Below are 25,383 nucleotides of genomic sequence, written 5' to 3' on the forward strand. Positions count from 1 at the left end.
GATCCACATCACGGGTGACCTCCCACATAAGTAATATGGTAAATGGTGCCCAGCTCTGTGTAGAGCACTTGTCTTCAACCCACGTTTGGGGCAATTGCCCTCTTTCAGTAGAGGAAGCTTTACCATTCAAATCAAGTGAATGTGTGTGCTTGTTTGCTGTCTTGGCAACACATGCCTATGCTACATTACATCTTTTTTTTCCTGTTTGTTTAAACATAGTACATGAATTTCGTAGTTGACAATGGTCATGAGCTGCAGAGCTCCGATCCATAGCGAAGATTAACACACCCTGTAGCTGAAGCGTTGCTTAGATTTTGTTTGGGCCCATCTCAAGTCCAAACTAATAGCAATTTTCTATTTTTTTCTGCTGCCACTCCCCCAAATCATTTACAATACTTGCTTACCTTGGGGCTTGGGAGGGAAGCAGTCTTTCCAGCCAAACTTGCTATGTTGGCTTTTAATCAGCTGGCAGGAGGAGCCAAAGTTAAAACTTTTTTTTCCTAGATTGATGACTTCCTGGCTTTCCTTCATTCTTTGGTTCTTGCTTATAATCCCAAACCAGCACTTTTAGATCCACTAAGCACAGTTGGGCTTTGGAGGCTCATGCAGCAAAGACTTGGTTCATCTTAGGAGGTAGAGCAAACAGCAAAGGCTAATCAGGAGCCCTGCTGTGGGACTAGACTGCTTTCAGCAAAATGTTTCTAGTCTAATTGTAGTGGAGAAAGTCTAAAACGTATAAATCAATCAACAGATTTAACAGCTTGATGGACTCTCTTTCTTTTAAACTTAAGAAGGAAAACAAGGTAACTTTGAAAGTGGCAGACATGCTCCCTTCAGGCTTGCTAGAGTTCCATGAAGTCTGCAGCAGAGCTAGGACTTGTGTTGTTTCTAACTTCTATTTTGGACATGCTAGGAAGGAGAGTGAGAGCGTAAAGAAGTGGCATCTCAGTAGAACTATCAGCAAAAATTCCTGTCCTCTGATAGGGCTCTTTCACTACCTCTGAAACTGCCTCCCCGTGAGCATGACTCTTTTAGCTCCAGCTTTCTCTTAGTAGCATGATAGGTGTGACCTTCCTATTGACAGGCTTAACACAAGAAATTATACATTCCATAAAACAAAGGTGATAGTTATAAACTTGTGGAAGCATCTCGGGGAAGGGGAGCATTCTAAATTTTCAATTTTCAAATTTTCAAGGTCATTTTCAGTTTTGCCAGGAACCACCTCTCTCTTCTTAATCATTAACCAGAGTATCTACAACTAAAATCCATTCCCTGCACCATCCTCTCTATGTCAGACATCCAGTCACAACTAAAAGCAACTACTAATTCCAGTCCTGTTGAGCCATGCTTCCCAGCTATACTGTTTTCAGTTCTGGTACTGGCCTCAGGATCTTTGCACTGTTACAGTATGTGATGGCAGTATGATAATAACATCATCATACTGCCTCATCTTAAACAGGAGGATTTTCCTGTTTCAGGACCTTTGACTTCTTTGTCCTGAATCTCTCATTCATAGACTGTTCCCTTGTTTCCTAACTCAGAAGTTGGAAATGTTGCAAGTATATTACTGCAGAGAAGGACAGAGTAAGGTAACATATAATGCCAGTAAATCTAGTAACCTCTGTGAACTTCTTATATGCAGTTTGCAGTGACTGCTTTTCAATTCAGCTGATTAAAGAGTATGCAAACGTGTAACACTTTATATGTATATGTATATATATATATATATATATATACACACACATACACATGGGTGTCAATTTTAAGGATGGAAAAGAGCCTAGAAAATTCTTAAACTATACAAGGTTTTACTAGGCTTCACAAAACTACTTTCCCTTTGGCCTTGGGCCCAGCATATCCATATTATAATCTCTTGGCATGAAGCTGTGACTTTGATGGTTTAATTCTTCTGAGAATAACTAATACTTCACCAGAAACTTTATTTAGGCACAGAAGAATGGGTGACCTTCAAACAAATCCTTTTTCTCTTACCCGAGAACCTGGCTGGAAACTGGCTGGGAAGCATGTGAAGCTGGGCACTGTACCACAAGCACTGCTGCTTCCTTTTACCTTGCACTTCACATCCCTAGGCCTTCTTTGATTGGTGTCACTGCAGTGAAGTATCTCTGGCTTATTCTTTGTGAGAACAAAGGGCTTCACAAGCTGGTTGCAAACCAGCTTACTTCTTGCAGAAGTGGTTCCCCAGATGGTAGTTTTCTTGCCAAAAGGGAGGCTGAGCGCAGCTCTTGGGTTCCTGTTGACTTCCATTCTCACCACAAACTGGGTGATGCTGGACGCCTTCCGAGTTCTGAGTAAAGCAGGAAGATGCAACCTTGGTTGCCAAACAGTTATTACCTACCATTACCCTTTAGTTGCTCATTGGTATAATAGGTAAATGGCTGTAATACGGGGAATGCTGACCAGGAAGACAAACATTTCCATGTTCACGTGAGCTGTTTCCTTGCTCACAAAAGCCTAATTCCAAGTGATATGCTGCTTACTGCATAGAAGTGACCTAGGTTTTGCATTACTGTGGGAAAATCCGTCTGGTTTGGAAAGGGAGGCAAAAGAGATCAGCAGTAACACCTACACAGTTCAGAAACCCCATTTCCTCCAAACCATCAATAACCTTGCATGCTTGCAGTTTGTCAACAATATGAACTTTCACAGGGACAGCTACTGCCTGTCAGTCAGCTTAAACCAGAGAGCTGCTGGGTGAGAGGGAGTGGATATGGCATCCTGCTCTCCTAAAGATTACTTTGTCCCCAGAAAACAGTCCAGATTTCAGTCACACTGTGTAGGTGAGATGAGGCCATGGTGTCCTAGTGCAAGTGATTATTATGGGACACTGCAGTCACCTTGGTGGGAGATGGTTCTCAGATCCCAGCCTAAGCTTGGAATCTTACTGAACCTCAGTACTTCTGCTGCTGGGTGGTGCCATGAAAAAACAGGGAACACTTACAATTTTGGGATCCTTCAACACTGGGCTTCCTGGGTTGTGAATGCAGATGTATTGCAAAAGGCACTTTTGATAATAAGTATATTAACTACCAAATGCGTACCCTGTAGCATGATATTCTCTCCAAGAAAACAGGCAGTAATGAAACCAGATTGTGCTGGATAAGGAGTGCTCAACAGCCCAAACTGGATTTTGGCAGGAAGAGCATCACAAACAGTAAGACTCCCCAGCTTTAAAAAAAAAAAATAAATAAAAAAATTAAAAGGTCAGAAAAATACATAAAATTGTTAATAACCAAATATAATCAGCACCTTGATCTTGATTCCAAGGAAAGGCACCTCAAGCCATTAGCTAGTACCTCAAAAGCAGGCACAGGCATTGGTTTAAAAATGGTACAGACTAAACTTAATGATGCTGTCTGCTGCTGCTTCTCCCATTTGGTTTAGCCTATGCTGACCTACTTAAGATACAAAATCTAAGAGGCTGTTTGGTTTTTGTTGATAACCAGAGGCCCTTATGGTTTTTAAATGAATTATACAAAACAGATTATAACCCTCTGTTCTTCAAGAAAGGATGTTCCATGGTAGTAGTAAGAGGCAGTATGGTTAAATCAAGAGTGAATACTTGTTCTCAGCCCAATTTGATCTTGTCTATATTAAATAATGCCTGTCAAATTTGAGACACATAATTCCTATTGTGAGTATAAAATCCAGACGTGATAAACAGGAGGCCATTGTTTCTAGTGAGTATTTAGCTTCTATAAATAAACTGAGACCATATGTAAGAAGCTGCAGAATACGAAACCAAAGAAATCTAAACACTTACTGGTATATACATAAAACTAATATTTCACTGAGGAGAACAATCCTGGTGAAGAACACAGAATGGCAGAGCAGTGGGATGGAGGGAAGGGGCAAAGAGGTGTGCGGCCTTCTGAGCAACAGAGATCATGACGTAGAAGGGACCATGGGCAGACAACCCCTCCCATATGAGCTACAAACACTACAAGACCTGATGGGTTGGTTTTGCGTGTGTGTATAGCATTTGTAATACTCCAGTCCTTTTAACTGTACTACCTTTGAGCAGTGACCTATTGGATGCTCAGCAGTGTAGACCACTGGATCACCACATATCCAGAGGATGACAAGCTTGGTACTATAGTAACTTTATACTGACCAGCATAGTAAGACAGATCAAATGTACAGCAATGTGTTATTAGTGATGTGTAGTAAATCCAGTACATGGTCTAACAGATTTCCAGCAGGCTGATGACTTGCATTCACACAGAACACCCATCAGGTTTCCTGCAACCTGTACCTGAGCCTCTCGGTTATGGAGGAGGCGCACTTCAGCCAGACTGAATTGAGTACGCAACCTAAATCAAGCACTCTAGCCAGAATTGTTGGTGAGGGCTGAAAAGGGAATGAATGTAAAGTGGCACAGACTTCTTTCCAAAGAAAGCTCAGAAAGAAAGAGGGAAGAGAAGTGGAAGTAGAAGGAACACTTTGGTCTTATGAATAGCTGTCACCAGCTAAGCCATCCCTGGAGCAGCACACAGCTCATGGGAATGTGTGGGGGAAAAAAAGGCAGGTATTACCATATGCAAAAATCATGATCCTATTCAAGTTAATGAAAGCTGAATGGCTCATACTGCATCTGAAGAGTGAAAGCTTAAATGCCATCATAGCTATGTGTAAGATCTTGTCCCAGATCATCTAATCACATGATTAACCAATTGCTTCTGGCAATCCAAGACAGTAACTTGTATAGGAAAGCCATTTAACATTTTTATTCCATGCACACCAAACATATTCCATTTCCTACAGTCAAATATGCTGTATTTAGGGCTTGGGGTGGGTGTTTTTCTATGTGTATTTTGGTGTTTATTTCCTAATAAAATGATCAAGCTCTAGGCACTACAATCTCCTGTAGTTTTCACCACTCTAAAACTAAGGCAAATTGCTAGTGCTTTTATGAGTTAATTTTCTTCATTCTTTGTTTTGATCACAGGACCTGTCCTACTGATTTTTACAGGACACATGCTGTCTTCCTGCTGATTCATTCCCTCTGGGGAAAAAATGTAGCGCTGTCCTCCTGCATCTTACCTATGGGAGGTATCTTTCAGGCATGACTCCCCATGCTTCCTAAATATGATTATGTTAAAATCTGCTTTCAAATGAAGAAGTTAATGGTTAGCTCAGTTTTGGGGTGTGAGGGTTTTATTCTTTTGGTGACTTGTAACATGTCAAATTCTGAATGTTCTAAGTCTGACCTTCATGAAAACAAATTCTCTGGTATTTCATAGCGGGGGAGAGGTGTGGTGGGTGTGAAACTGGAGATTCTCTAACCATCCTTCAGACAGCTAAACAATAGTTCCCAGGGCTGTGCTTTTAGGGTTTGTGGCTTTTTTGTTAAACAGCTTCTCCAGAACTCCTGTCAGCTGGCAAATGCAAGGTGAATTATCAGAGTGACTAAATGACAAGGAAGGGAAAGATTCAACAGAAACAAACTGAGGCATTGAAATGAATGGGATTGCAGCAAAAGTTAAGTACTATGTGTCTTCAGAATTCAAGCCCTAAGTAACAGTTTTGGTTTTACTGTGAGGAATTTCTTGTACAGCTACTGTTTTTCTTCCAAAGCATTTTGAAATATATTTACATCTAAGGGCTGGTTTGTGTTGTATTTCAGACAAAGGGTTGTATTCAAGGGAGATCCAAGAGAGTATAAAATCAGACCAATGCTGCTCATTATTTAAGAGGCAACTTGTGCTTTTCTTTGCTATAATCCAACCTCATTACATACATTACATAGTGATGTTCTCCCTAATCACTTTGGCCATTTTAGGTGTTTTGTGAACAGAAGATGTGTCTCTCTTTATCTCCCCTGAATTCACATCTATTTGTTTCTTTCTTATCAGCAAATACCTATTCATTGGTCCTACCTTTTTTTGCATTTATCTGCATTAAAATGTGTGTCACTCATTACCTCAGGGTTTGTACATAAAGTCTCCTGCATCTAGCAGTCCTATTCTTCCTAGCTATTGCATCACCTAGAAACAAAACTACTTTTTATAGCAGAGAGTTGCATTTCTCTGCCTTATCTGTTTCTTAGTTCAGTCAGTCAATTTTTGCAATTAGACTGTGCTGAAGTCCCGTGAGTTTGACAGAATTGTAATCATCCTTAGAAAAACAAGTATTTTTTTGTGCAAGAAAGAAAAAGTTTCTGACCCTTTTCAGAAAAGAGCTTTGAGAGTTATTTAGACAGAAAATTTACAGGTCTGCAAGCTTCAGCTATATTAGCTTTACCCTGAAATAAAATTCCAGCACCTAGGAGGCAGTTCATATTTAAATGTAGATTTCTAGTGAGCTACTTATTATTTTCTGTCTTACGAGAGTACTTAGGAGGACTACTCAAAGATTTTTCTCTCAACTGCTCTGTAGTCATAATGATATTTTTTACTCCTCAGAGTACTAAACTGTAGGTACATATGTAGATATGTTCACACTGATTTTTCACATAATTTAAAAAATCCTATCCTATAGATAATATAATTTCTTGTAATGATGTTAAAATGTTCATGGCAAAATGTTAAAATATACAGAGAATGCAGCAGAGCAATAATGAAAGGTAAATTTGATTATCTAAATGAGGTCTTGGTAATTAATGCTGATTTGTAATCTTTGCCTTGTAGATATGTAATAAGCCTTTCCAAAACAGTTGCATCAGATTTCTAGTATTTTATCCAGCTAGGGGAACCAAACGTTACTATTATTTAACTCTATAATTATATGATAGGACAAGCGGTGATGGGTTCAAACTTAAACAGGGGAAGTTCAGGTTAGGTATAAGGAAGAAGTTCTTTACTGTGAGGGTGGCGAGACACTGGAACAAGCTGCCCAAGGAAGTTGTGAATGCTCCATCCCTGGCAGTGCCCAAGGCCAGGCTGGACAGAGCCTTGGGTGACATGGTTTAGTGTGAGGTGTTCCATGGCAGGGGTGTTGGAACTTAATGATCTTAAGGTCCCTTCCAACCCTAACTATTCTACAATCATAAAACTCTAAAGCACTAGAAGGGCTTGGATAGGCAAGGCTCTCACATGTAGTACTGAGACCCTCCTGGGTGGAGGACAATTCTTTCCTAACTGCCTCTCTTCTGACTAGCAGAACATGATCCCTTTTGCCAACTGCAGCTACTGTTCCTCCAAGCTGATCTTCTGCTCAGTGGCAACACTGCTTTCCACTGGATGCAGGTAACCTGGCAGGTATAGAGGCCAAGGGGGTTTATTGCTGGTGTGAAGAAAGTGCTGCTTCATGCTTGGCTGGTAACAGCTTCTGGGGATAATGCAAATGTAATGGTGAAAATTTAAAACTAGATTAGGAACATCTGAAAACAGACACATGGCACAGAATAGACTGGCTTTAGTTTCCAACCATGTCACTTTTCAACTGTGTAACTCTATCCCAGTTGAATGATCACATAGTATTCAAGTAAGGCTTTGTAATGAGGAGAGTTTAATTTGTTACCTGTACAAATAATTCTAATCTACAGATCAGTTGCCCTCATTTGAATGCTGCTGTGTTAAACTGCAAACACACGTGTCTAAACTTCACTTGCAATGTTGAAACAACTTATTAAGAAAAATATTTGACAAGTTTGGTCTCTCAGATATGTACAGCTGATAACTAAAGTTTATCATAATAATTCCATTTAGTTAAATGTGCAGTTTTTCCAGCAGAAACACAGGTAATATTAGTATCATGTCCAAACAAACTACCTGTAATTGCTTCCTGTCAGAACTGATGTTAAAAGCCCTGGGAAACAAGTCAACTCTTGATTATTTGATACTGGATGTTCTATTGTCTGATGCAAGAAAAAAAAAGGGGGGGAAGCCATTTATTACTATTATAATCTTATTTCTGTAGCGCAGAAGTTACTTCACAATTACACAACCCATAACCATGTCCTTTGCAGCTTTGGTGTCTTTTGTTTGTTAAGTATTCCAAGGAAATCCACAAAGCTGCTACCAACAGTCAGAGAGGCAGGAATTTTACGCAGTTTTTCGGGACAAGCTTTTTCCCAAATACGGCATGTTTCATGGCCAGTTCCTGGTAGCAATCTCATTTAATAAGCATTCTCCATGTGGTTTGGACCTCCTTGTCCTTTAGATGCTACCCCAGTAGTCTTCAGTGGCAGTGCTGTGGATATGAGGCTTAGGGTATCCTTTGCATATAATTAGAGTAAAATCTCTAGTCCCTTTTCTCCCCCTGTGAAGACAGAGTCCAGCCATCTCCGGGACAGCCAGTAAGTATAACAGGATGTTTCATTTATTTCTGTTTATCCTAGCCAAGCAGACAGAATGCTATCAGACAACGACACGGTGAAACAGAACAGACTTCTACAGAACTCTTAGGAAAATTGCAGATGCAGAGCAAGAATCTGAGTCTGTTCCAAACTCCCTAACTTTAAGCCTGTAGGTGTAAACCTGAGAGCAGAATTTGGTTACTATGTTGAAACAGGAGTTACAGGAAGTCAGCCTTTCCTATCCCACAGACTGTTTATGAAGCATGAGGGGGAGCAAAGAGAAGTATTCCTACAGCTTGTGAGCAGAGGCGATAAACCTGGAAATTTAGCTTTGTATTTTCAGATTAAAATGTGGGCATAAAATATTCTCGCAGGAAGTTGGTTGGTTCATAAGTGGGAACCATGATACCAGTTGTAATAAACACGTTGGACCATTGCCTGTATTAAATCAGAAGTGTTGCAAGTTTTGCAACTTTTTCATACAGGAGGGTTGGGTGTTAGCTCTAAACGTAGTGGAGGTGGTATGAAAGCCTGTTGCACACTGAATGCACTCAGCAGCATGTATTGTCTACTTTGTAAAATACACAGTTTGGTAAGTAAAGACCTGCTGGATGATCAGGAAAAAGAGAAGACACATACAAAATAAGTGAAGAATATACCTGAATCAGGTGTGTTAATCAGTAACAAATGAGAAACTTGCTGTTAGTGTGTTCATCACCAGCCTTTAATGATACATCCTAACTATTTTCCCACTATTCATGTACAGAGTATTAATGGCATAGGCTCAGAAGCTCAAACAATTGCATTACATCATTTCCTCTAGAATTGTTCTTGTTTTAGATGTTAAACAAACAGATAGTGATGTGAATGTAGTAGAGCAGAAGATAACTTAGCTTGGATGGATTCACCAAACACCTGCATCTAAAAAGGGTTATGGTAAATTCGTTGCACTCTTATCAAGCAATAAATGTTACATAGTGTGCTTAAAAGTGTGTGTCTGTGTTTAAGAAATGTGTTAGACAATTGAAAATTAAATTTGCCAGTGATGGATCATCAATAGCTAAAGCCATGCAAGGTTGAGTGGTACCACCTCTAAGTTAGATATCAAATCTAGGGGTTGCAAGATCATACTGTCCCCATAAAACAATTTCTGGAGGGAAAGGGTTCGGGGGCAGAAGGGGTAGTCTTCCCAAACCCACTTTGACAAAATACTGCAGTGTCTGATTTCAGATAAGGTCTTGGATAAACTGCAAGTAAACTGGATTATGCAATTACATCAAATCAGACTGGCAGGTTGCATATGCACATAAAATATCAGGTTGTATGTTAAGCTCTGTGGAAAAGAAACATCAGCCTGGGTCTTGAATTGCTTGAAAAGAAAGGGTGTTTTACATTACACCACGTTAAAACTCTTCTGGAGTATCATTAGCATAACCTGTTTACTGTCTAGGCAGGTGATGATTGCTCCTAGATAGGCCTAAAGGAAATGAACACTTTGAAAGCATAAAGGGGTGCTCAGTGACAAAGAGGGAGGAATTCTGAAATTACCTGGGACTGAATGAATACTAAAAAATCCTTCTCATCAGGGTGGAGTGAGGAAGAAGCCTTGATTCTTAACTCCCCAAGCAGTGTGTTGGTAGTACAAAAAAGGGATTCACAATACTAGGCTCCTTGACTCCCTCAGGACAGAAGTTATGCAAATGGATCAGACCTCTGCATATCTGTGTTAAGAATCTAACAGAACATTGGCTGTTAGTTAATTGCAGCTGGATAGAAGGGAAGCAGAAGGAACTTCTGGTCTTGCAATAAGATTTTGTACGGTCCCTCTTATTTCTATCCTCTGTCTGTAAGTGCTTTGTGTGTAATTCAGTTATCTATTTTGGATTTTGTATGAACAACCTTGCTACTTGTTCTTAACCTGACTTTAATAACCTCGATTTTAATGACTTGAAGATACCTAACTAGTATCAAGGTATTCACCCCCTACAGGCATGGTAAACTTTAAACTGGGATGCTGGACTATTTTCATAATGTGCCCTCCCAGTATCACTCTCGGGTGTCCAAAGGATAGCCAAGTGTACCACTGCACTCAAGTGGACTACTGTAGAGATGACAATTCAGAGATGTGGGTCAAAGATATATCTCTGGATTGGCAGTATTAGCCAAGAAGCATCTTCATATACATTAAGATACTGGGGCCTGTGCATCTAATAATGTTTCCTGTCACTGAATTTTGGCAGCTTCTTGTTCAATATGTCAGCTGCTATGCATGGTATTCCAGAAGATATAAGAACATGGATTCTATTTCAAGGAGATAATCCATTGACTTAAGTTACTGAAGCATTCACCATGTGTACTTTGAGAGCCTAGTGCTGGGCAATACAGAAGCTTTCAGAAGTGTCATTACCTTGCTTAGACTGGGCCTGCATGAATGTTTTTTACACATTTACTTCTAACTGATGGAACACAAAGGCTCCTAACCAAAACTGATAACTAATACTGTAAAAATTCTACAATACCAAAGGTATTGGTACCAAAGGTACCAATTATCAGCAATACATTTTAGGGGATTCAGGATTAAAGTCGTAATTACACAAGAGTTCAGAGTTTATTTTTCCTGAGCTGCAACAGTACAAAATGAAATCCTCATCAAAATTGATCTTGATAAATTTAAAGGAGTGTCTTCCCTGTTAAAATATCTCCTAAGGTTTCAAGTACTACTTAGTTTTTCACTCTGTCAAACTTGTTCTTTTAAGGTCACTGCATTTGTTCAGTCAACAAAACTTCCCCATGACTTTTTCACTAACCACTTTTGCCTTGTCCTTTTCAGTTCTCTTTTTCTTTTTACCTCATATTTGCATTTTAAAAATCTATTTTTCATCCAATTTACTCCCTCATCTGTATTCCAGAATATCCATTGCTTTTATGATTTCTTACTTGGCCCAATAGACAACTCTGTCCCCTCCATCTGATTATCATCCCCTTCTTTCCCCATCATTTGGTCTATTCTCATTATTATTCTCCTTAACTCATATTAAGCTCCCATTTAAACACTCATATCATTCCAGGCGCGGCTACATTAAAGTAGTACTGGCCATTAAATTATTTTAAATTAATAGGCATGAGTTGTACTCCTTTTCTACTAAAGAAAATTAGGCTTTATTGGCAAGGAGACAGCATGAAACTGACTGTCAGAAATTTATATTGCTTTTCCAGTTGCTCATCTGACCTGGTATGTAACTTACTGGGATTTTCTTGTGCTTCTAATTTCAACCTCTAAGCCTAGGTATTACAATGCTCATCTTAATACTTGCTAGCATACTTTAATTATTTGCATTCTTCTACAAGTCTTGTTCCCTCAGACCAGTTGAAACTATAATGCTAATTCAGTATGTCTAACTTTGAAGCACACAGTGCACATTTTGGTCCAGGAAAACTACTAAAAATCAAGAGCAGTAAATCTTTTTATAATAGCAGATATATTAAATGGCTTCTAGGTTTTGTCTCTCCTTCCTCATCAGTACTTTTAAGTCACTTTTGCTGCCTTTTCATAGAGCTGCAGTAGTGTCAGAAATGATGATGTGCTAGTTGTTTTTTTCATGCCATCATTTATCATGGAGTTAATATTAAATTGAAATGTCAAGTTAATGTTCACTGTCCAGAACAAGGTCATCTAGATACCACTGGAAGGGATCTCAAGAAAATATTTTTCCTTTATGCTCCTGTTAGTTACGACTTATTTTTCCATTCCAATTAAGCTGAAAAGACATAATCGCTAAGGTTTTATGTAGGATGAAGGGCCTGTGTGTCCAAAGCTGACTCTAAGAGGAAGACTTGGAATCACTTCCTCTTGTCTTGGGAGAAGTGGCCTATATGGAAACTCTGTCATAGTTCAGGGTTACTGTCTGCCAACATAGGATGTCTGTAAGGACAGTATTGCAAGGGCACCCTTTGCTATGTCACACAATAAATGTGATGTGTAAGGAACATCAGACTTCATATTGTATCACAGAATGGTTTGGGTTGGAAAGGACTTTTAAAGATCATGCAGTTCCAACACCCCTGCCATAGATAGGAACACCTTCCACTAGACCAGGTTGCTTAAAGCCCCATCCTACCTGGCCTCGAACACTGTCAGGGATGGGGAAGCCACAGCTTCTCTAGGAAACCTGTGCCAGAGTCTCAGCACCCTCACAGTAAATAATTTCTTAATATCTAATCTAAATCTGCCCTCTTTGGGTTTAAAGCCATTCCCCCCCTTCCTATCACTACATGTCCTTGTAAAAAGTTCCTCTCCAGATTTCTTGTATGTCCCCTTCAAGTATTAGAAGACTGTTATAAAGTCTCCACAGAGCCTTCTTATCTCCAGGCTGAACATGCCCAACTCTCTCAGCCTGTCTTCATAGCAGGGGTGCTCCAGCCCTTGGACCATCTTTGTGGCCCTCCTGTGCACTTGCTTCAACAGGTCCATGTCCTCCTTATGTTGGGAGGCCCTGCACTTAAACTGTAATAAGGATGCCTGCCCAGTGAATGCCACATATTTCCAGGTAAAATCCAATCATGGTTTAAATAGGATCATGCACTTGCATCTATCCGCAGTAATTGCACATGAGAAGAGCTCTGAAGTCTTTCACTGAGAATGGGACCCATATACCAAAGCTGTTTGTTAACTCAAACAAGATTCTATCTAGGAGCTGAAAACTGGAAAGCATAGAAGTATCACTGGGCTGATCACCTTGCACCAGTAGATTTTCCAGGGGATTTCCATATATGTAATGCTTGAATATTAGGAGTGTTCAAGAGTAAGGTAATTCTCTATTGCTATAGCCATTTCTCTTTTTCCCAGGCATACAACAGCGAAGGAAATCTAGGAGCAGGACTATTAATCTAGTCAGAGTCTGAATACTGGGAAGAGGGATGTATGAATGACAAATAGCTAGAGCTTTTTTCCAAGACTTTTCAGGGACATTAATGTACAGTATGAAAATTGCCACAGCTGAAGATAAAAAGAATCTCTTATAACCTATCTCACTATGAAAATTGGTTAAATGTGTCAAATGAGCTACTTTAATGTTCTCAGACACTTCCTTTCAGGCATTCTCCTAGCTCATAATACCTTCTGAATTTTCCCTAAAACACTGCTTCAACATATCTGCCATCCACTTTTTCAAAAGAGGAGGTAGGAGCAGAAAGATTTTGACACTGCCAATTCCTTCAGGCACCTGACTCAGGTGACACTTGTCTGTTCCAGATGAGTTTCCATTTTGCTTCTCTTAGGGTCAAACCCTTTATTTTCTTCTATTAAAGCAGTGAACATATAATCATGTACATTTTCCACCTCTTTAATTTTGTCTGAAAATGATTCTGATCCTTTGGTCTTAATTACCCTGAAAAAATCTTGAACTACATTTTAAACCACTCTGTGATGCAAGCCCATGCTCTACATCTTAATTGTATTTTTCAAATTGAGGATTCCTGCCATCCTGTCTTCAGATATATTTGAACTGCACCCTGAAATAGAAGTTTGTAGCTAAAACTCTTTCTGTAGAGCAGTATCTCCAGTTAATAAGAGCCCAGTTCCAGTCCAGATGTACCTAGCAGACTGTTAACCCTTCAACTGTCTCAAGAAAGAAGTGAGGGCAAGACACTGCAAAGTTGAAAACATCAGTTGTTCACTTTGTGCCTTTCTTCTATTATGATTTTCAAATATATACACATCAGTATAACGAAATTGGGCTCACAAGAGCAATTAGATTAGCAGAATTTCAAAAGTTGTGGCTTTTTATGACTGTATCTGTCTTGTCCAAGAAGAATCATTATTACAATTCCATCTGGATAAAGGATGCTCACCACCTCAAGAATTGATTCACTGTTGTCTCTATTGGTATGCACTCTAGTACCCTTCTCCAATGTCTTGTTACTTGTTGCTAGCTCTGGAGGAAAACAGCAAGAGACAGGATTAATTAAAGAGTTAAATTAGCCCACTTCCACATACCACCTTCAGTAAATCTCCACCTGAATAAAGGGCTTCAGTAGCCAGAAGAAAGAATAGAAGGTAAAAACTGTAGCACAAGAGAAGCAAATCTGTGACTGACTGCTCAGAGCATCACTGCAGGGAATACCTGCAATGTCCTTCAGGTCCATTTCTTCTCTTACTGTAGCACTGTCAGACCTAATGCTACTTGATCCATACCTTGTTGGCTTAACTTTAGACCATCCTCTCTCATATGGAGAAGAAAGCACTTTGGGTTTGCATAGATAGGGTATCTATCCTCTACAGTGTGCTTGTGTGTTTCTTAAAGTAATTCTAAATACTTAAAGGGTATTTTGGAGGAAGTTTAACACTGCAATTTGAAATTTGCAGTCTCTTTGGTGTGTAGTTTAGACTTGAATGTACAAATCAATGTTCTAAGTAAGGAACTAGAAGAAAATACCATTACTTAATGTGCGACCATTGAGAGGAATCCTAAAACAAAGCAGTCCCACAACAGATATCCCATTCTGGAAAGAGCATGGTAATTTATGCTTGACAATACAAACTGAAATGCCTGTATTTTTCAGATTTATACCAGGTAAACTGGGAGGTTATAATTTATTTTCAGGTTATTGATCATTAATCTATCTGGTAAAACCCCTAACATTGTGATAAAACAACTTGATCATATGAAGAGTGTCAATCAATAGAGACAGAGTCTATTAACAAACTGAATGCTGTGTACCCAATAGGCTTGTCTGAGCTAACTGCTCCATGAACATGTCTTCCTATGCTTCAACTAGAAGACCATCCTCAGGGCACAGCTTGTTTTCTATTCCTGTTCTGCAGCCTTAATCTAGTAAACTTCCACCTCTGAACTCATTAGAAGATTTTATTTCCTTAATTAAAAGACGCTTGCTCCTTTCTTCTGCAAGACGATCTATCCTGATTCCATCTCTGCCTGAAATGTTTTTAGACATATCTAAATGTTTTGGCATACCTAAGCATTAGAGAAACAGGATGTGAATCCATTTTGACTGCGGTTGGAGAGATCTGATCCCTGGAAAAGGAGCTGTACTAGTCTGAGTAAAGGTAGTAAGACTTGCTGTAAGTCTTAAGACATTGCTGGAGTAGTGATGACTTAGATATGGAAAACGTATTGGACCAGATTAATAGTTTTTCCTGAAAGGATTACTGTCAACTGTCTTGAAGACATCAAGCACTGAATCACAACAGTGAGACCCAGTTGTTTTTTTATCCAAAATCAAAGCAGCATCAGGTTTTGGGTTTAGCTAACACTGTAGCTACAGAGAGCGGCACTGGGCTTTGGTGTCAGCATTCTTTAGGTATCATAATCTTGGTGGTTTTGTGTTCTGTAAATGGTTATGACTTAGCTTTCTGTGCTGCATAACTGGATTTAAAATACATTTTAAAGATTCACAGAAAAACTGGCAAAGGTCAGCCTATACTGGCAGAGTCAGTCAAATGTGAGGTAGCTTCAAATATTCTGCAGTCCACCTTTAAGACTACTGTCATGGCTCAAGAACCATGGTCATGTTTTTGTATGAAACCAGTGTCAATGGTTTGTGTTTAGTGTGCTGCACTACTAGTTCAAGCAAGAAAACCTAGTAGCTGAAAACTAAACAGTTATCTAATACTTTTAATATTAAAAATTAGGAGGGGAAAATGACGAGAAGAACTGGCTAAACAATGTTGTATTTAGTCTTGCAAAGATCAATTAAGAGAGTGCTGCTACTCCTTTTGGCACATTGTCATGAGATCTCAGATTTGACTCATTGCTGGATCAGGCTTCCTGTGTCTTGGGGAAACCAAAGAAGGAAAAGAAAGTTGAGTTTTTAAGTAGTGTTTTGTTTGTAAAACAAAGTGCCTTTTCTGGTAATAGGCATTAGTCCAATTCCAGGACTACAACACTGGAGCTGAAATGACGTGGGTTACAAATACAGCTTGTCATAAACTTATAGTGCTAGTCAGCAGCTTTAAATGTAGGCTTGCTTCCTATAAATCTAGAATGAAGATATTTTGGTGGATTTGAAATTTAGACTATTGTTAACAGTAACACAGAGTAACTGTAAGAAAATTATCTAAACTTCTGCAAAAATACAAGCACCCATGCTTTTGAACATCTTATGGACATCACAGTCTCCCTCTGTATTTAGTTTGCATTATTTATTCTCTTTTATGTATCCTTATAATTAATTTATTTGTAGAGACTAGTATGTGTGGCTCAGTGTGTTCAGAGGCTCAACCCCTGCTGTCTTGACAAATACATGTGGTAGAAGCTTCATTCACATGCTACCCTTGCTGATTCCAGTTAGACTTTTCCTACAGCTGATCTACAGGAGTGGGCCTCAAAGCAGCAAAGGAAATATTTCTGTGAAGTGGCAAAACAAGAATAACTTACTCCTCAATTTAATATTTTAATAGATTCCCTCAGCACAGACAGAGAAAGGTTGTTCTTAATGCAGAACTGTCATTATGAGTAAACTGGACTTAGTAATTATAGGCTAATAATATGAACATGAGCAAATGAAGGCAAGTGGAGATGCAGATTATTAAGGCAGACAGTACATAGTTTCTGGAATATGGTTACTGTTGTATTCTCTTCTGCATCTACTTCTGGCAGTTGAAAGCAGTAAAACACTTTGCTGTTTACAATGAAATATACTCATTTTTCACAATGGCTCAAAGAAACTAAAAGCTAAAACAATTTTCTTGAAGGGGTGAGAGGGAAGGTGCCTTTCTTCATATATAAAGATCTCTATGGGAAGGAAAACAAGCCGTGTCATTTAATGATAGCTGTGCATTGCTACTTAATTGTAGATGTGGTTTTATCCTTTATATTTTTCTCTTCCACTGTCATTACAGAAATCTCTATTGAAATTAAAACTTCAGAAACAAAACTGACTTTGAAGTTTAATCCACAGCTTACTGAAATGAGCGTATTAATTTTAGTAGATTTTGCATCAACCATTTGGTACACTGCATTTCTCAGAGCCACGCATACTAGAGGCCTAAATATTACTATCAAATGGGGAAAGACATTATGTTATCTTGGTTCATACTGAATTCAGTATGTACGAAGCATTCCATTAAAAAGCAGATTTGTTATGCTGCTGTGGTGGTGATGTGGTTATGCCATCATGTACCTGCAGAAATCAAGATTTTGTGTGTATGCAAGCAGTGCACCTGAAGAAATAACACTGCTTTCAAAATAAATGGCTTCTAGCATCTAGGACTCCTCAAGAAATGGCAGAATCTGGAAGAGGTCTAAATGGTTGGCAGTCCTTCCCCACCCTGCCATTCACATGCACAGCAGCTTCATGGACTGCCATACTCTACCTTCCATAACAAATGCTCTTGTCCTAACTTGGTGTATGGTCACAACCACATTTTTCAGTAATGATTGTGACATGCAAAGGACATGACTCAGCAGGACCCTAAAGCATGCACCTCACTCGGAGCACATTTACATTCCCGTTGATATGAAAGGAGCTATTAAGCAACGGAGTCCAGGTGTCAAGGAATACTTGCCTGTGTGAAGTCAACAATATGTTTTAAACTCCTGAATTTGAACCTCATGAAGGGTAAGTACCATGTTCCTTTATTAACTTGTTTTATCATCATTTTCAGGGAAAAAATTAAAGCAAGCAGACTTCCTTTAAGCTCACTAGGTGGCTACTGGAAATGCTTGCTTCAGGGCCATAGAAACCAAATAATCTTTTTTCCACATTCTCTTGGAACTCCACCAGCAACAAGCACAATGGGAGGTGGAGGGAGGAAAGTCTTACGTCCCATTGTCTCCACAGGACTCGGTGTTCCCTACTGAACATCAGTGTCAATTTTTCCAGCAGCTCACAGATTTGTCACAGGGAAAGCATCTTTCTGCCAAAGATAATGTCTGTGTTTTAAAAGGACTGGTAAAGAAGACAATTGTGTCATCACTTACATATGGCTTGCTTGTTTAAGCACTTCAGTAATCATTCCTGCCTTGTAGTTTGCGGGTGCTTTGCAGTACTTAAAACTAAATTGTATTAAATCCTAGCTTCAAACATCTCACCAAATTTCTATTGTTATAGGAATCCCCAAATTATTATTACACTTTTTATACTTATATTTTTAAAGATTAGTGTTGAAATAAGTTCTCTAAAACAGCTCTAGTGGCCAGCTGTTGTTTTTTTTTTTTGGGGGGGGGAAGGTTTCTGCTGTTCAATTCTGTTCCTCCTGGAACGTGACAAAATGAAACTAAAGGAAAACACCTTTTGACTCCTCTCTGAACTTAACAACGTGCTTTTTTTCCGAAAACAAGAGAGTTCAAGACCATACAAATATTATTGCTAAATTTTCAATCCCGAGGATAAAGTCAGGGTAAAGCAAACAAAGTCCATTGAAGAGAAGCTGTTTTTATTAGGGCATTAACTTCAGCAATGCTGTGAAAGGCCATTCCAGTGTATGTTCACTATGCAAGTGTCAAATACGAAAGCATTCTCAAGCTGCCTCTTCCTGAATGATATTGAAGGAAAACTGGTTTAAAACTTAATCCTGGGAAGACTATTCCTCATCAGTATCTCGGGAACAGAGTACCTATATATTCCATGTCCTCTACATCACCAGGGCATGGCTGTGTGACAGGGATGATATATAATTAACAGTCAGCGATTAGAGACTTCAAAGGTCTGCAGTGAGGAGAACGACTGGGTGGTGAAGAGATGGCTTATGTTTTACGTAAGCCCATATCAGCAGCAGATTTGTTTTTCTTATTGATTCCTCTGTACTTGTCACTATTCTGTTACCATTCCAATGTGGCAAGTGCTGCCACTAAGGAACCACCAGCACTAGTTTAAGTATTATGTTTCCTGACCTTCAAATTAATACTTCACATGCCAATTTGGTAGTGTCCTAATACAGACACGACTTTTCTAGAGCCGCATTGGTAATAGCAGTAGGAGGAACTTGAGGAGAGAACAAAGTCAGGCGGAAGACCGCTTCAGAGGAGGAAATCTATTTTAGAGCACATCCTAGTTTGAGTATCTTTGGATTTGTAGCATTTCAAGGCAGTGGCCTGTTGTGAACATGACCGCCCCTACAGCTGGAAATTCATCAGATGAGGCTGTTTAAGTATATGCTGAGAAAAAGACATGGCAGTGCTCTCCCCAGAAGAAACAGAATTGCTGGTCCAGTTTCCTACAACTGGAAACCACAATATCTGTCTCTCCAGGGCTTTTATATAGATGAGACCGTAAATTTATGTCATGTTGGGAAAAAGAAGGTGGGCTTCTTTTGCTGAGATTCTTGAAAAGACAAACTACTGCTTTATGAAGACTGAATCATCTCTGAAAAGGTTTCTATGGCCAAGATATTTTCTCTGTATCAGTCAGAGTTTACGAAAGCCAATTTTATGAGGACAAGAGAGCAGAGCTGAGTGTTGTCTTTATTTAGATAGCATTATATAAGCTAAAATTGACGGGAGACCTCACTGGTGTCTCCAGCCAAAGGGCTGAACATGAGCCATAGCAAGACAGAAAGCTGTGGAATACGTGTAGAAGACAGAACTGGGTGCAATGCACAGACAGGTGTTTCGGGGCAATTCTATCTGCCTCTGCCAGGTTCTTGAAGTCTAGTTATTTCCTTTTCACTCAGCTTTCTGAACACCTGCTGATCAGGTCATATTAGCATTAAGACTGCTGTCTCTTGCTCTCAGGAGATCATTAACTTCTGAAATGAACGCTGTTTCTGTGATGGTTTGCCCTGCAATACAAGTTGGAGTAATTTTGATCCACCCTGCCCTCTCCTTCAAAAATCACTGTTCTAACTGTAACCCAAAACCTAATGATCAGCAATAACCTCTGAAAAATAGCCTACTGCTGCTTTGCTGCTCAGAGTAACTGGGGCTTTGTGCTCTGCACACATCTCAGCGCTCAACAGTTAGAAGTTTTGTGCAGCAATTTGAAGTGTCCTGTGAAAACAGCAGCTCTGGTTTTAGAACTAGAGCACTACCATAATATTGTTCTTACTAGCTCAAGGTTTGGTTTCAATATAACAATAAATAAAAGCCCCCTGTTCAAATAGTTCCTTAAAAATACAGTAGTTTAAAAAGGAAACTGCAAAGATAGCAACTATTGCAGTTGAGGGAAACAACTATAGGTCATGCAGGGTTTCCCTCCTGTAAATGAGGAAGAGGAGAATTACAAGAATCAAACACTGCTGTCGTGAATGATGAAGGTGGCACTTAACATCATGTAAGTGGACTGATCTGTTCTGTAATGTGTGCGTGCTGCTCTCAGGAAGGGGGTACATGAAGTAGTTTCTGGTGCATCATGGCTGGTAGTTAATTTTCTGACTCACTGCTGCTTAGAAGCTGTGTAACCAAGTCTATTGTTGTCTGATTAGTCATAGTTTTCATATTGTTAATATCTTCTGAGATAGGGCCAAAATTTGTATACTTCTCTTGGGGTAAGAAGTGTAGATGAAGTGAAAACTGAAGCCCCCTTGGGAAAAACAGCAATGAATGCATGTCATTCTTATGCTATGAATTTGAAACACCTTGAAACATAAATAGTGTTATCACAGGATCACACTGTCCAAATGAAGTACTTTTCAGTTATTTTAGATAAACTTAAATAAAACCCCATGAGCTGTTTTGGGGATGAGAATTTCCCAGAATCTCTGCTTCCCTCTGCTTCACATGGGAATTTGGCAATGAGTCAGCTCAGCCCAGCTCCAGGTACCTGTGAGCCGGAGAGCCACAAGCAGTCTCTTTTCATATAACTGGCTTGCCTAAAGTATTCTTATTCCAAACATCCTTGCAAATTATTAATAAGTATTGACTTTAGCTTTAGCTTCTGTTTAGGTTTAAGAAACAGTGCCTTGAAGCTCCTGTGTACAGTTTCCTTCTTTTCATTATGTATATTGATTTGCCAAAGGATATTATGTTGTGCTTCAGAAACTTATTCTCAGAATTTTAGTGAGCTAAAAATGGGATAGATTACAGCTTTCAAACTTCAGATTTGCAATTAATCCTGTGGATTTGTCTTATTTTAACTTCTAATTAATGGAAAAGTAATTCTGAAAATGTGAATGAAATTAGTGTTTACCCAGCTACAAAGACTTAAACTACCTGCAAAAAAATACAGAGAGATATGATTATCTTAAGTAATTACTTTTCAAAGGCTATGATTCAAACTACTGTGTTAAGGTACTAGGTTTAGTAACTACATAAGTGGTCTGATAACCAAAAGCTACTGTGAGACTGCTTTTGGTGAGAAACACCAGCCACCCACTTTAATATATGCACAGGGTGAAGCACCATGATTTCTTCTAAGAAACAGCTAAGAAACCTAAGCAGTAATTTATACTGAAAACCTGTTCAGTAGCTATACAGATACTCTTCATATGTTTAAAGAAAGTCACCTATAGGAAGCAGTTCCACAAGCAGACAGATTTATTGAGAGATGGCACCAAGATGAAGTGAAAAACTAATGGTTCACCTTAAAGAGCTCAAATTCTGCCCCTACCTGTCCAGAAGGCAGTAATATTTGTTTGCTTTTTAGATTAATTTTCAGCTTTGAATTACATCACTGTGAACTTGTGGAGCATTTTGGTATACATTCACTAATGTAAACATGTTATAAAGAACAGCTTTCGCTGTTCAGTCTTTCTCAGAATGTTTTGATTTATCAATTAAAGGTGCGAACCCAAATTTGTATGTTTTTGTTGGAGAAGACTATACAGTAACTTCATTACAGCTACCGTTAGAGGTTCATCTGAGTTTGCCCTTTGTGTATATAGGACTGCATTAAGTTTGTCTCAAGACTGGTTTGCTTCCCCATTAGTTCTCTAGTCCATTAGTTATCTCAGCAATGTTAGTCATCCAACACAACCATTGCAGAAATGGCTTTATCTTTTTTTCTCTGCTTGTTTCTCTCTCAGAGGTCTCTCAATGCTCTAATACATGCCAAATACATAGTCAGAAAAACACATGACAGCATCCGTTCTTTCACAAGCATTGCTCCTAGTCCCATGCTTGCTTGAGGAAATGCTTCAAAAATTCTTTCCCTTTTCTTCCTTTCCTTTGATAATGGGCTTTATTCATCACTGTATTACTCCATTCTGCTGCTCAGTGGAATTACTACTGGTTTACAGCAACAGGCATCAAGCGAGTTTGCCAAATCATGCAGCTGAAAAACCAATGAAATGGGCCTCCCCAACGCTCTTTCCAGTTTCTAGCCCTGCAACATTCCCGTGGCCTGTCTCTCCATGTAATTTCATGGGTGTTCATCTCTGATTTTTCACATTTCTTGTCAGTTAGACCATATTCTGTGTCCTTTCCTCATGCTTCATCTCTTTGTGTATCTGCTAAAGTTAACTCTCTCCTTTGTAGCTGTTTATGCTTAAGTTCACACTCCTACTTGTATCATTAAAACTGTAATTAACATCCAACTGTGCAAAGCATTCTGGGGCAGCAACACAGAAAATAAAGCTGTAGCACCCAGCAGTACTGCCAAATGAAATCACAGCGTTTCCTAATGTCATTTATACACTTTCTGGTGCCCCCTTATTTGTTTTCTGTAGAAATGGGGGATTTTACCATGCTTTTACATCATGGAATACAGGCGGAACAAATACAAAAATATAAATTATGGGGGGGGAAACCAACTACTTCAGTGCATGCCAGCATTTCAAAGCCACGGTCATGCATTTCAGTACTGATGTCACCCTAAAGGCCAGCATTCTACTGCTCCCTCCAATTCCCATTTACGTCATTATCAGGCATGGAAGTAAGTTTTATCCAACTATTTCCCTACACTGTGGACCAGTCATCAATAACTCGATGAGCCTCTCTGTTGATTTTAGATTTTGCTACTGGTATACAGATTTAAAAGCAAACAAAACACCCATTTCATAATTTGCTTTATTTCTGGAGCAGCATCTTTGTTTGTTTTCCCTGCCATTGCATGCTCTTGTCTCCTGTCATCTCTGTAGGTGTCCATTTGAGGCTTTGGATCTTTGGTAAAGAAGGGATGAGGCTGTGTGACACCCCTGCCCATTCATTCAAGCTTAGATTACTGAAGCATATCCACAGTAGCTCATATTGGTTCCTCTTTCCACTGTTGAAATTCCAGAAACAATTAATTCCTTCTGAGATATTCAAAACAGGTAGCCAGTAACTTAAGGATGTCCCAGCTTCCTGGTTCTGACTTCTGATAGTGGAGGAATTGCAGCCCAGCTTTAGAAGAGATATACTTGTATTACTCAGTTAAGTCTAGGTCACACACAAAGACTCCCCTTCACCAACCTAGTAGTTAAAAATTGGCAGGTACTGACATAAAAGCTACTGACTTTCATTTTCTTCTTTTAATCTGCTCACTGATTCTTTCCAATGTTAGGGACAGTATCATTAAATTTTTACACTCTGTTTGAGAAAAGGGCGTAAAACAAATTCCTCAGCATGTAACGAAAGTACATTAAAGTCAATATTTTCCTCTTTGATCAGGTGGGCCAGTTTTGGAATTGATCCAGCTTGATTTCCTAAGTGTAAGCCTTCAGAGGAATTTTCAGTTTACTCCACCCAGCCAGCAAGAACAGCTTTGTTTAATGTTTTGAACCCTGCCTAGCTCCAGCAGAGAATATCCCGTATTTATTGATACAGAGCTCTCTTATGGATATGATCGTAAGTTCTCTGTGCTCAGAACTCTCCACCCTGCTCATGTGCTAAAGGAAGCAGCTGACTGGCCATTCCCTCCCTTCATATCCTTTGGCATGAAGATGGTATCTTTCTGCAACCAGTGTGTACAGAAAAGATGCCACAAGCAAGCAGGTGTTCTCAACAGACAGGAAGGAAAGGAGAAAAATAAATAAACCCAAGTCTGCAAATAAACTCAAGTCTGCAAGAGAGCAACAAAGCTGTGACACACTGTCCTCACTTTCTAGTATCTTACATTTTGAATCTTATCCTGACCCTGCTACCAGTAAAATATGTGTCTTGAATACCATTAAGGGGTTTTGGGATGCTTTAAAGAGTAGGGCTGGCAAGTTATGTTCCAAACAAATAATAAAACAAAGGGAGAGTCATTTAATAAAGTAAAGTTTGCCCAGCAGGAGTTTTCCTGTGGATAAGCTACACTGGTGTTTGCCAGCTTTGCAAACTTAACCAATGGTCTGCGTGTCATACTGGCTTTTTTCCATATTGCAGAAAAAAGGCTTTGTGCGGAACAAACACTTGGGTTGTTGCTGCAGCATCACAACCTTTGACATATATCCTTTGATGTTTATGTAGCCTTAAATAATAATATTTTTCATTGGTTCTAAACTTATTTTTCACCAAAAATGTGAGATTATGTTTAAAAACAAAAAACCAGAAAGCCTAGCCCTTTCCCGGTGGCTGCATGGTACTCAGTTGCCAGCTGCGGTTAAACTGCAACACCCACAAAGAGACAAACTAAAATACTTCTAAAAGAGAGGTCTATAAAATATGGATCTTGATTTAACATGTTAAAAGAATAAAAAACATGCGCTTCTGTTTAAACGAATTTCCTGCCAGTATTTACAATAGTACCATATTTAAAATTGCACAGACTCTGTCATTGACATTAATATATTTGCTTAAAAACCTACATATAAGCCCATACATGTTTATATATGGTCTGAATAGGAGAGTATGTACATGTTGTTGTAGGACAATGCTGTTGTAAGAGAAGGGTAAGAATTTAAAAAAAAAAAAAAAAAAAAAAGAGATGGATTTCCCTTTCTGTCCCCTCTCAGGAGTAAAGAAACTTTCAAATTATACTTTCCAGATACTGCAGTGCTAGCCAGATCTACTTTGAATTATCATTGGAATTTATAGAGTTGAAACCAATTAAAACTAACTAAACAAATCTGCCAAGCAAATGCTTAAACAAGATCACCCAGTTTAGCAGGAATGTGGAAAAAAGCATATACAGCCTCTACAAAAAGTATCATTTTTATATACAGCCTTGGAGTTAAACAAACTTGGGCTTTAAATTCATTGCAATTAAACCAAGTAGTCCTGAGGCAGTGAAATCCCCCAGGGGACATCACTGCCTACTTCTGAGCATGACTTTAATCACCAAATCACTACTTGCTTGTAGGGATACTTAAGCTCACCCTGATG

The 25,383-nt window shown here is 39.1% G+C and overlaps 1 protein-coding gene across 3 annotated transcripts in view; it reads left to right on the forward strand.

Moving 5' to 3' along the window:
- SLC39A10 (solute carrier family 39 member 10) overlaps nt 1–25,383 on the forward strand; it is a 108,017-nt gene that overhangs the window by 40,071 nt on the left and 42,563 nt on the right. The window contains exon 1 of one of the 3 annotated variants that reach the window (XM_062619661.1): nt 8,132–8,260. The exons of the other annotated variants lie outside the window; for them this stretch is intronic. The gene's annotated coding sequence lies outside the window, so the exon portion shown is untranslated. Of the gene's footprint in view, nt 1–8,131; nt 8,261–25,383 lie in introns of those variants that run through there. 3 annotated transcript variants of the gene reach the window in all.

This window comes from Pezoporus occidentalis, unplaced genomic scaffold (assembly GCF_034315485.1).
Source record: "Pezoporus occidentalis ecotype Australia unplaced genomic scaffold, CSIRO_AGI_Poc_V1 ctg213, whole genome shotgun sequence".
NCBI lineage: Eukaryota > Metazoa > Chordata > Aves > Psittaciformes > Psittacidae > Pezoporus > Pezoporus occidentalis.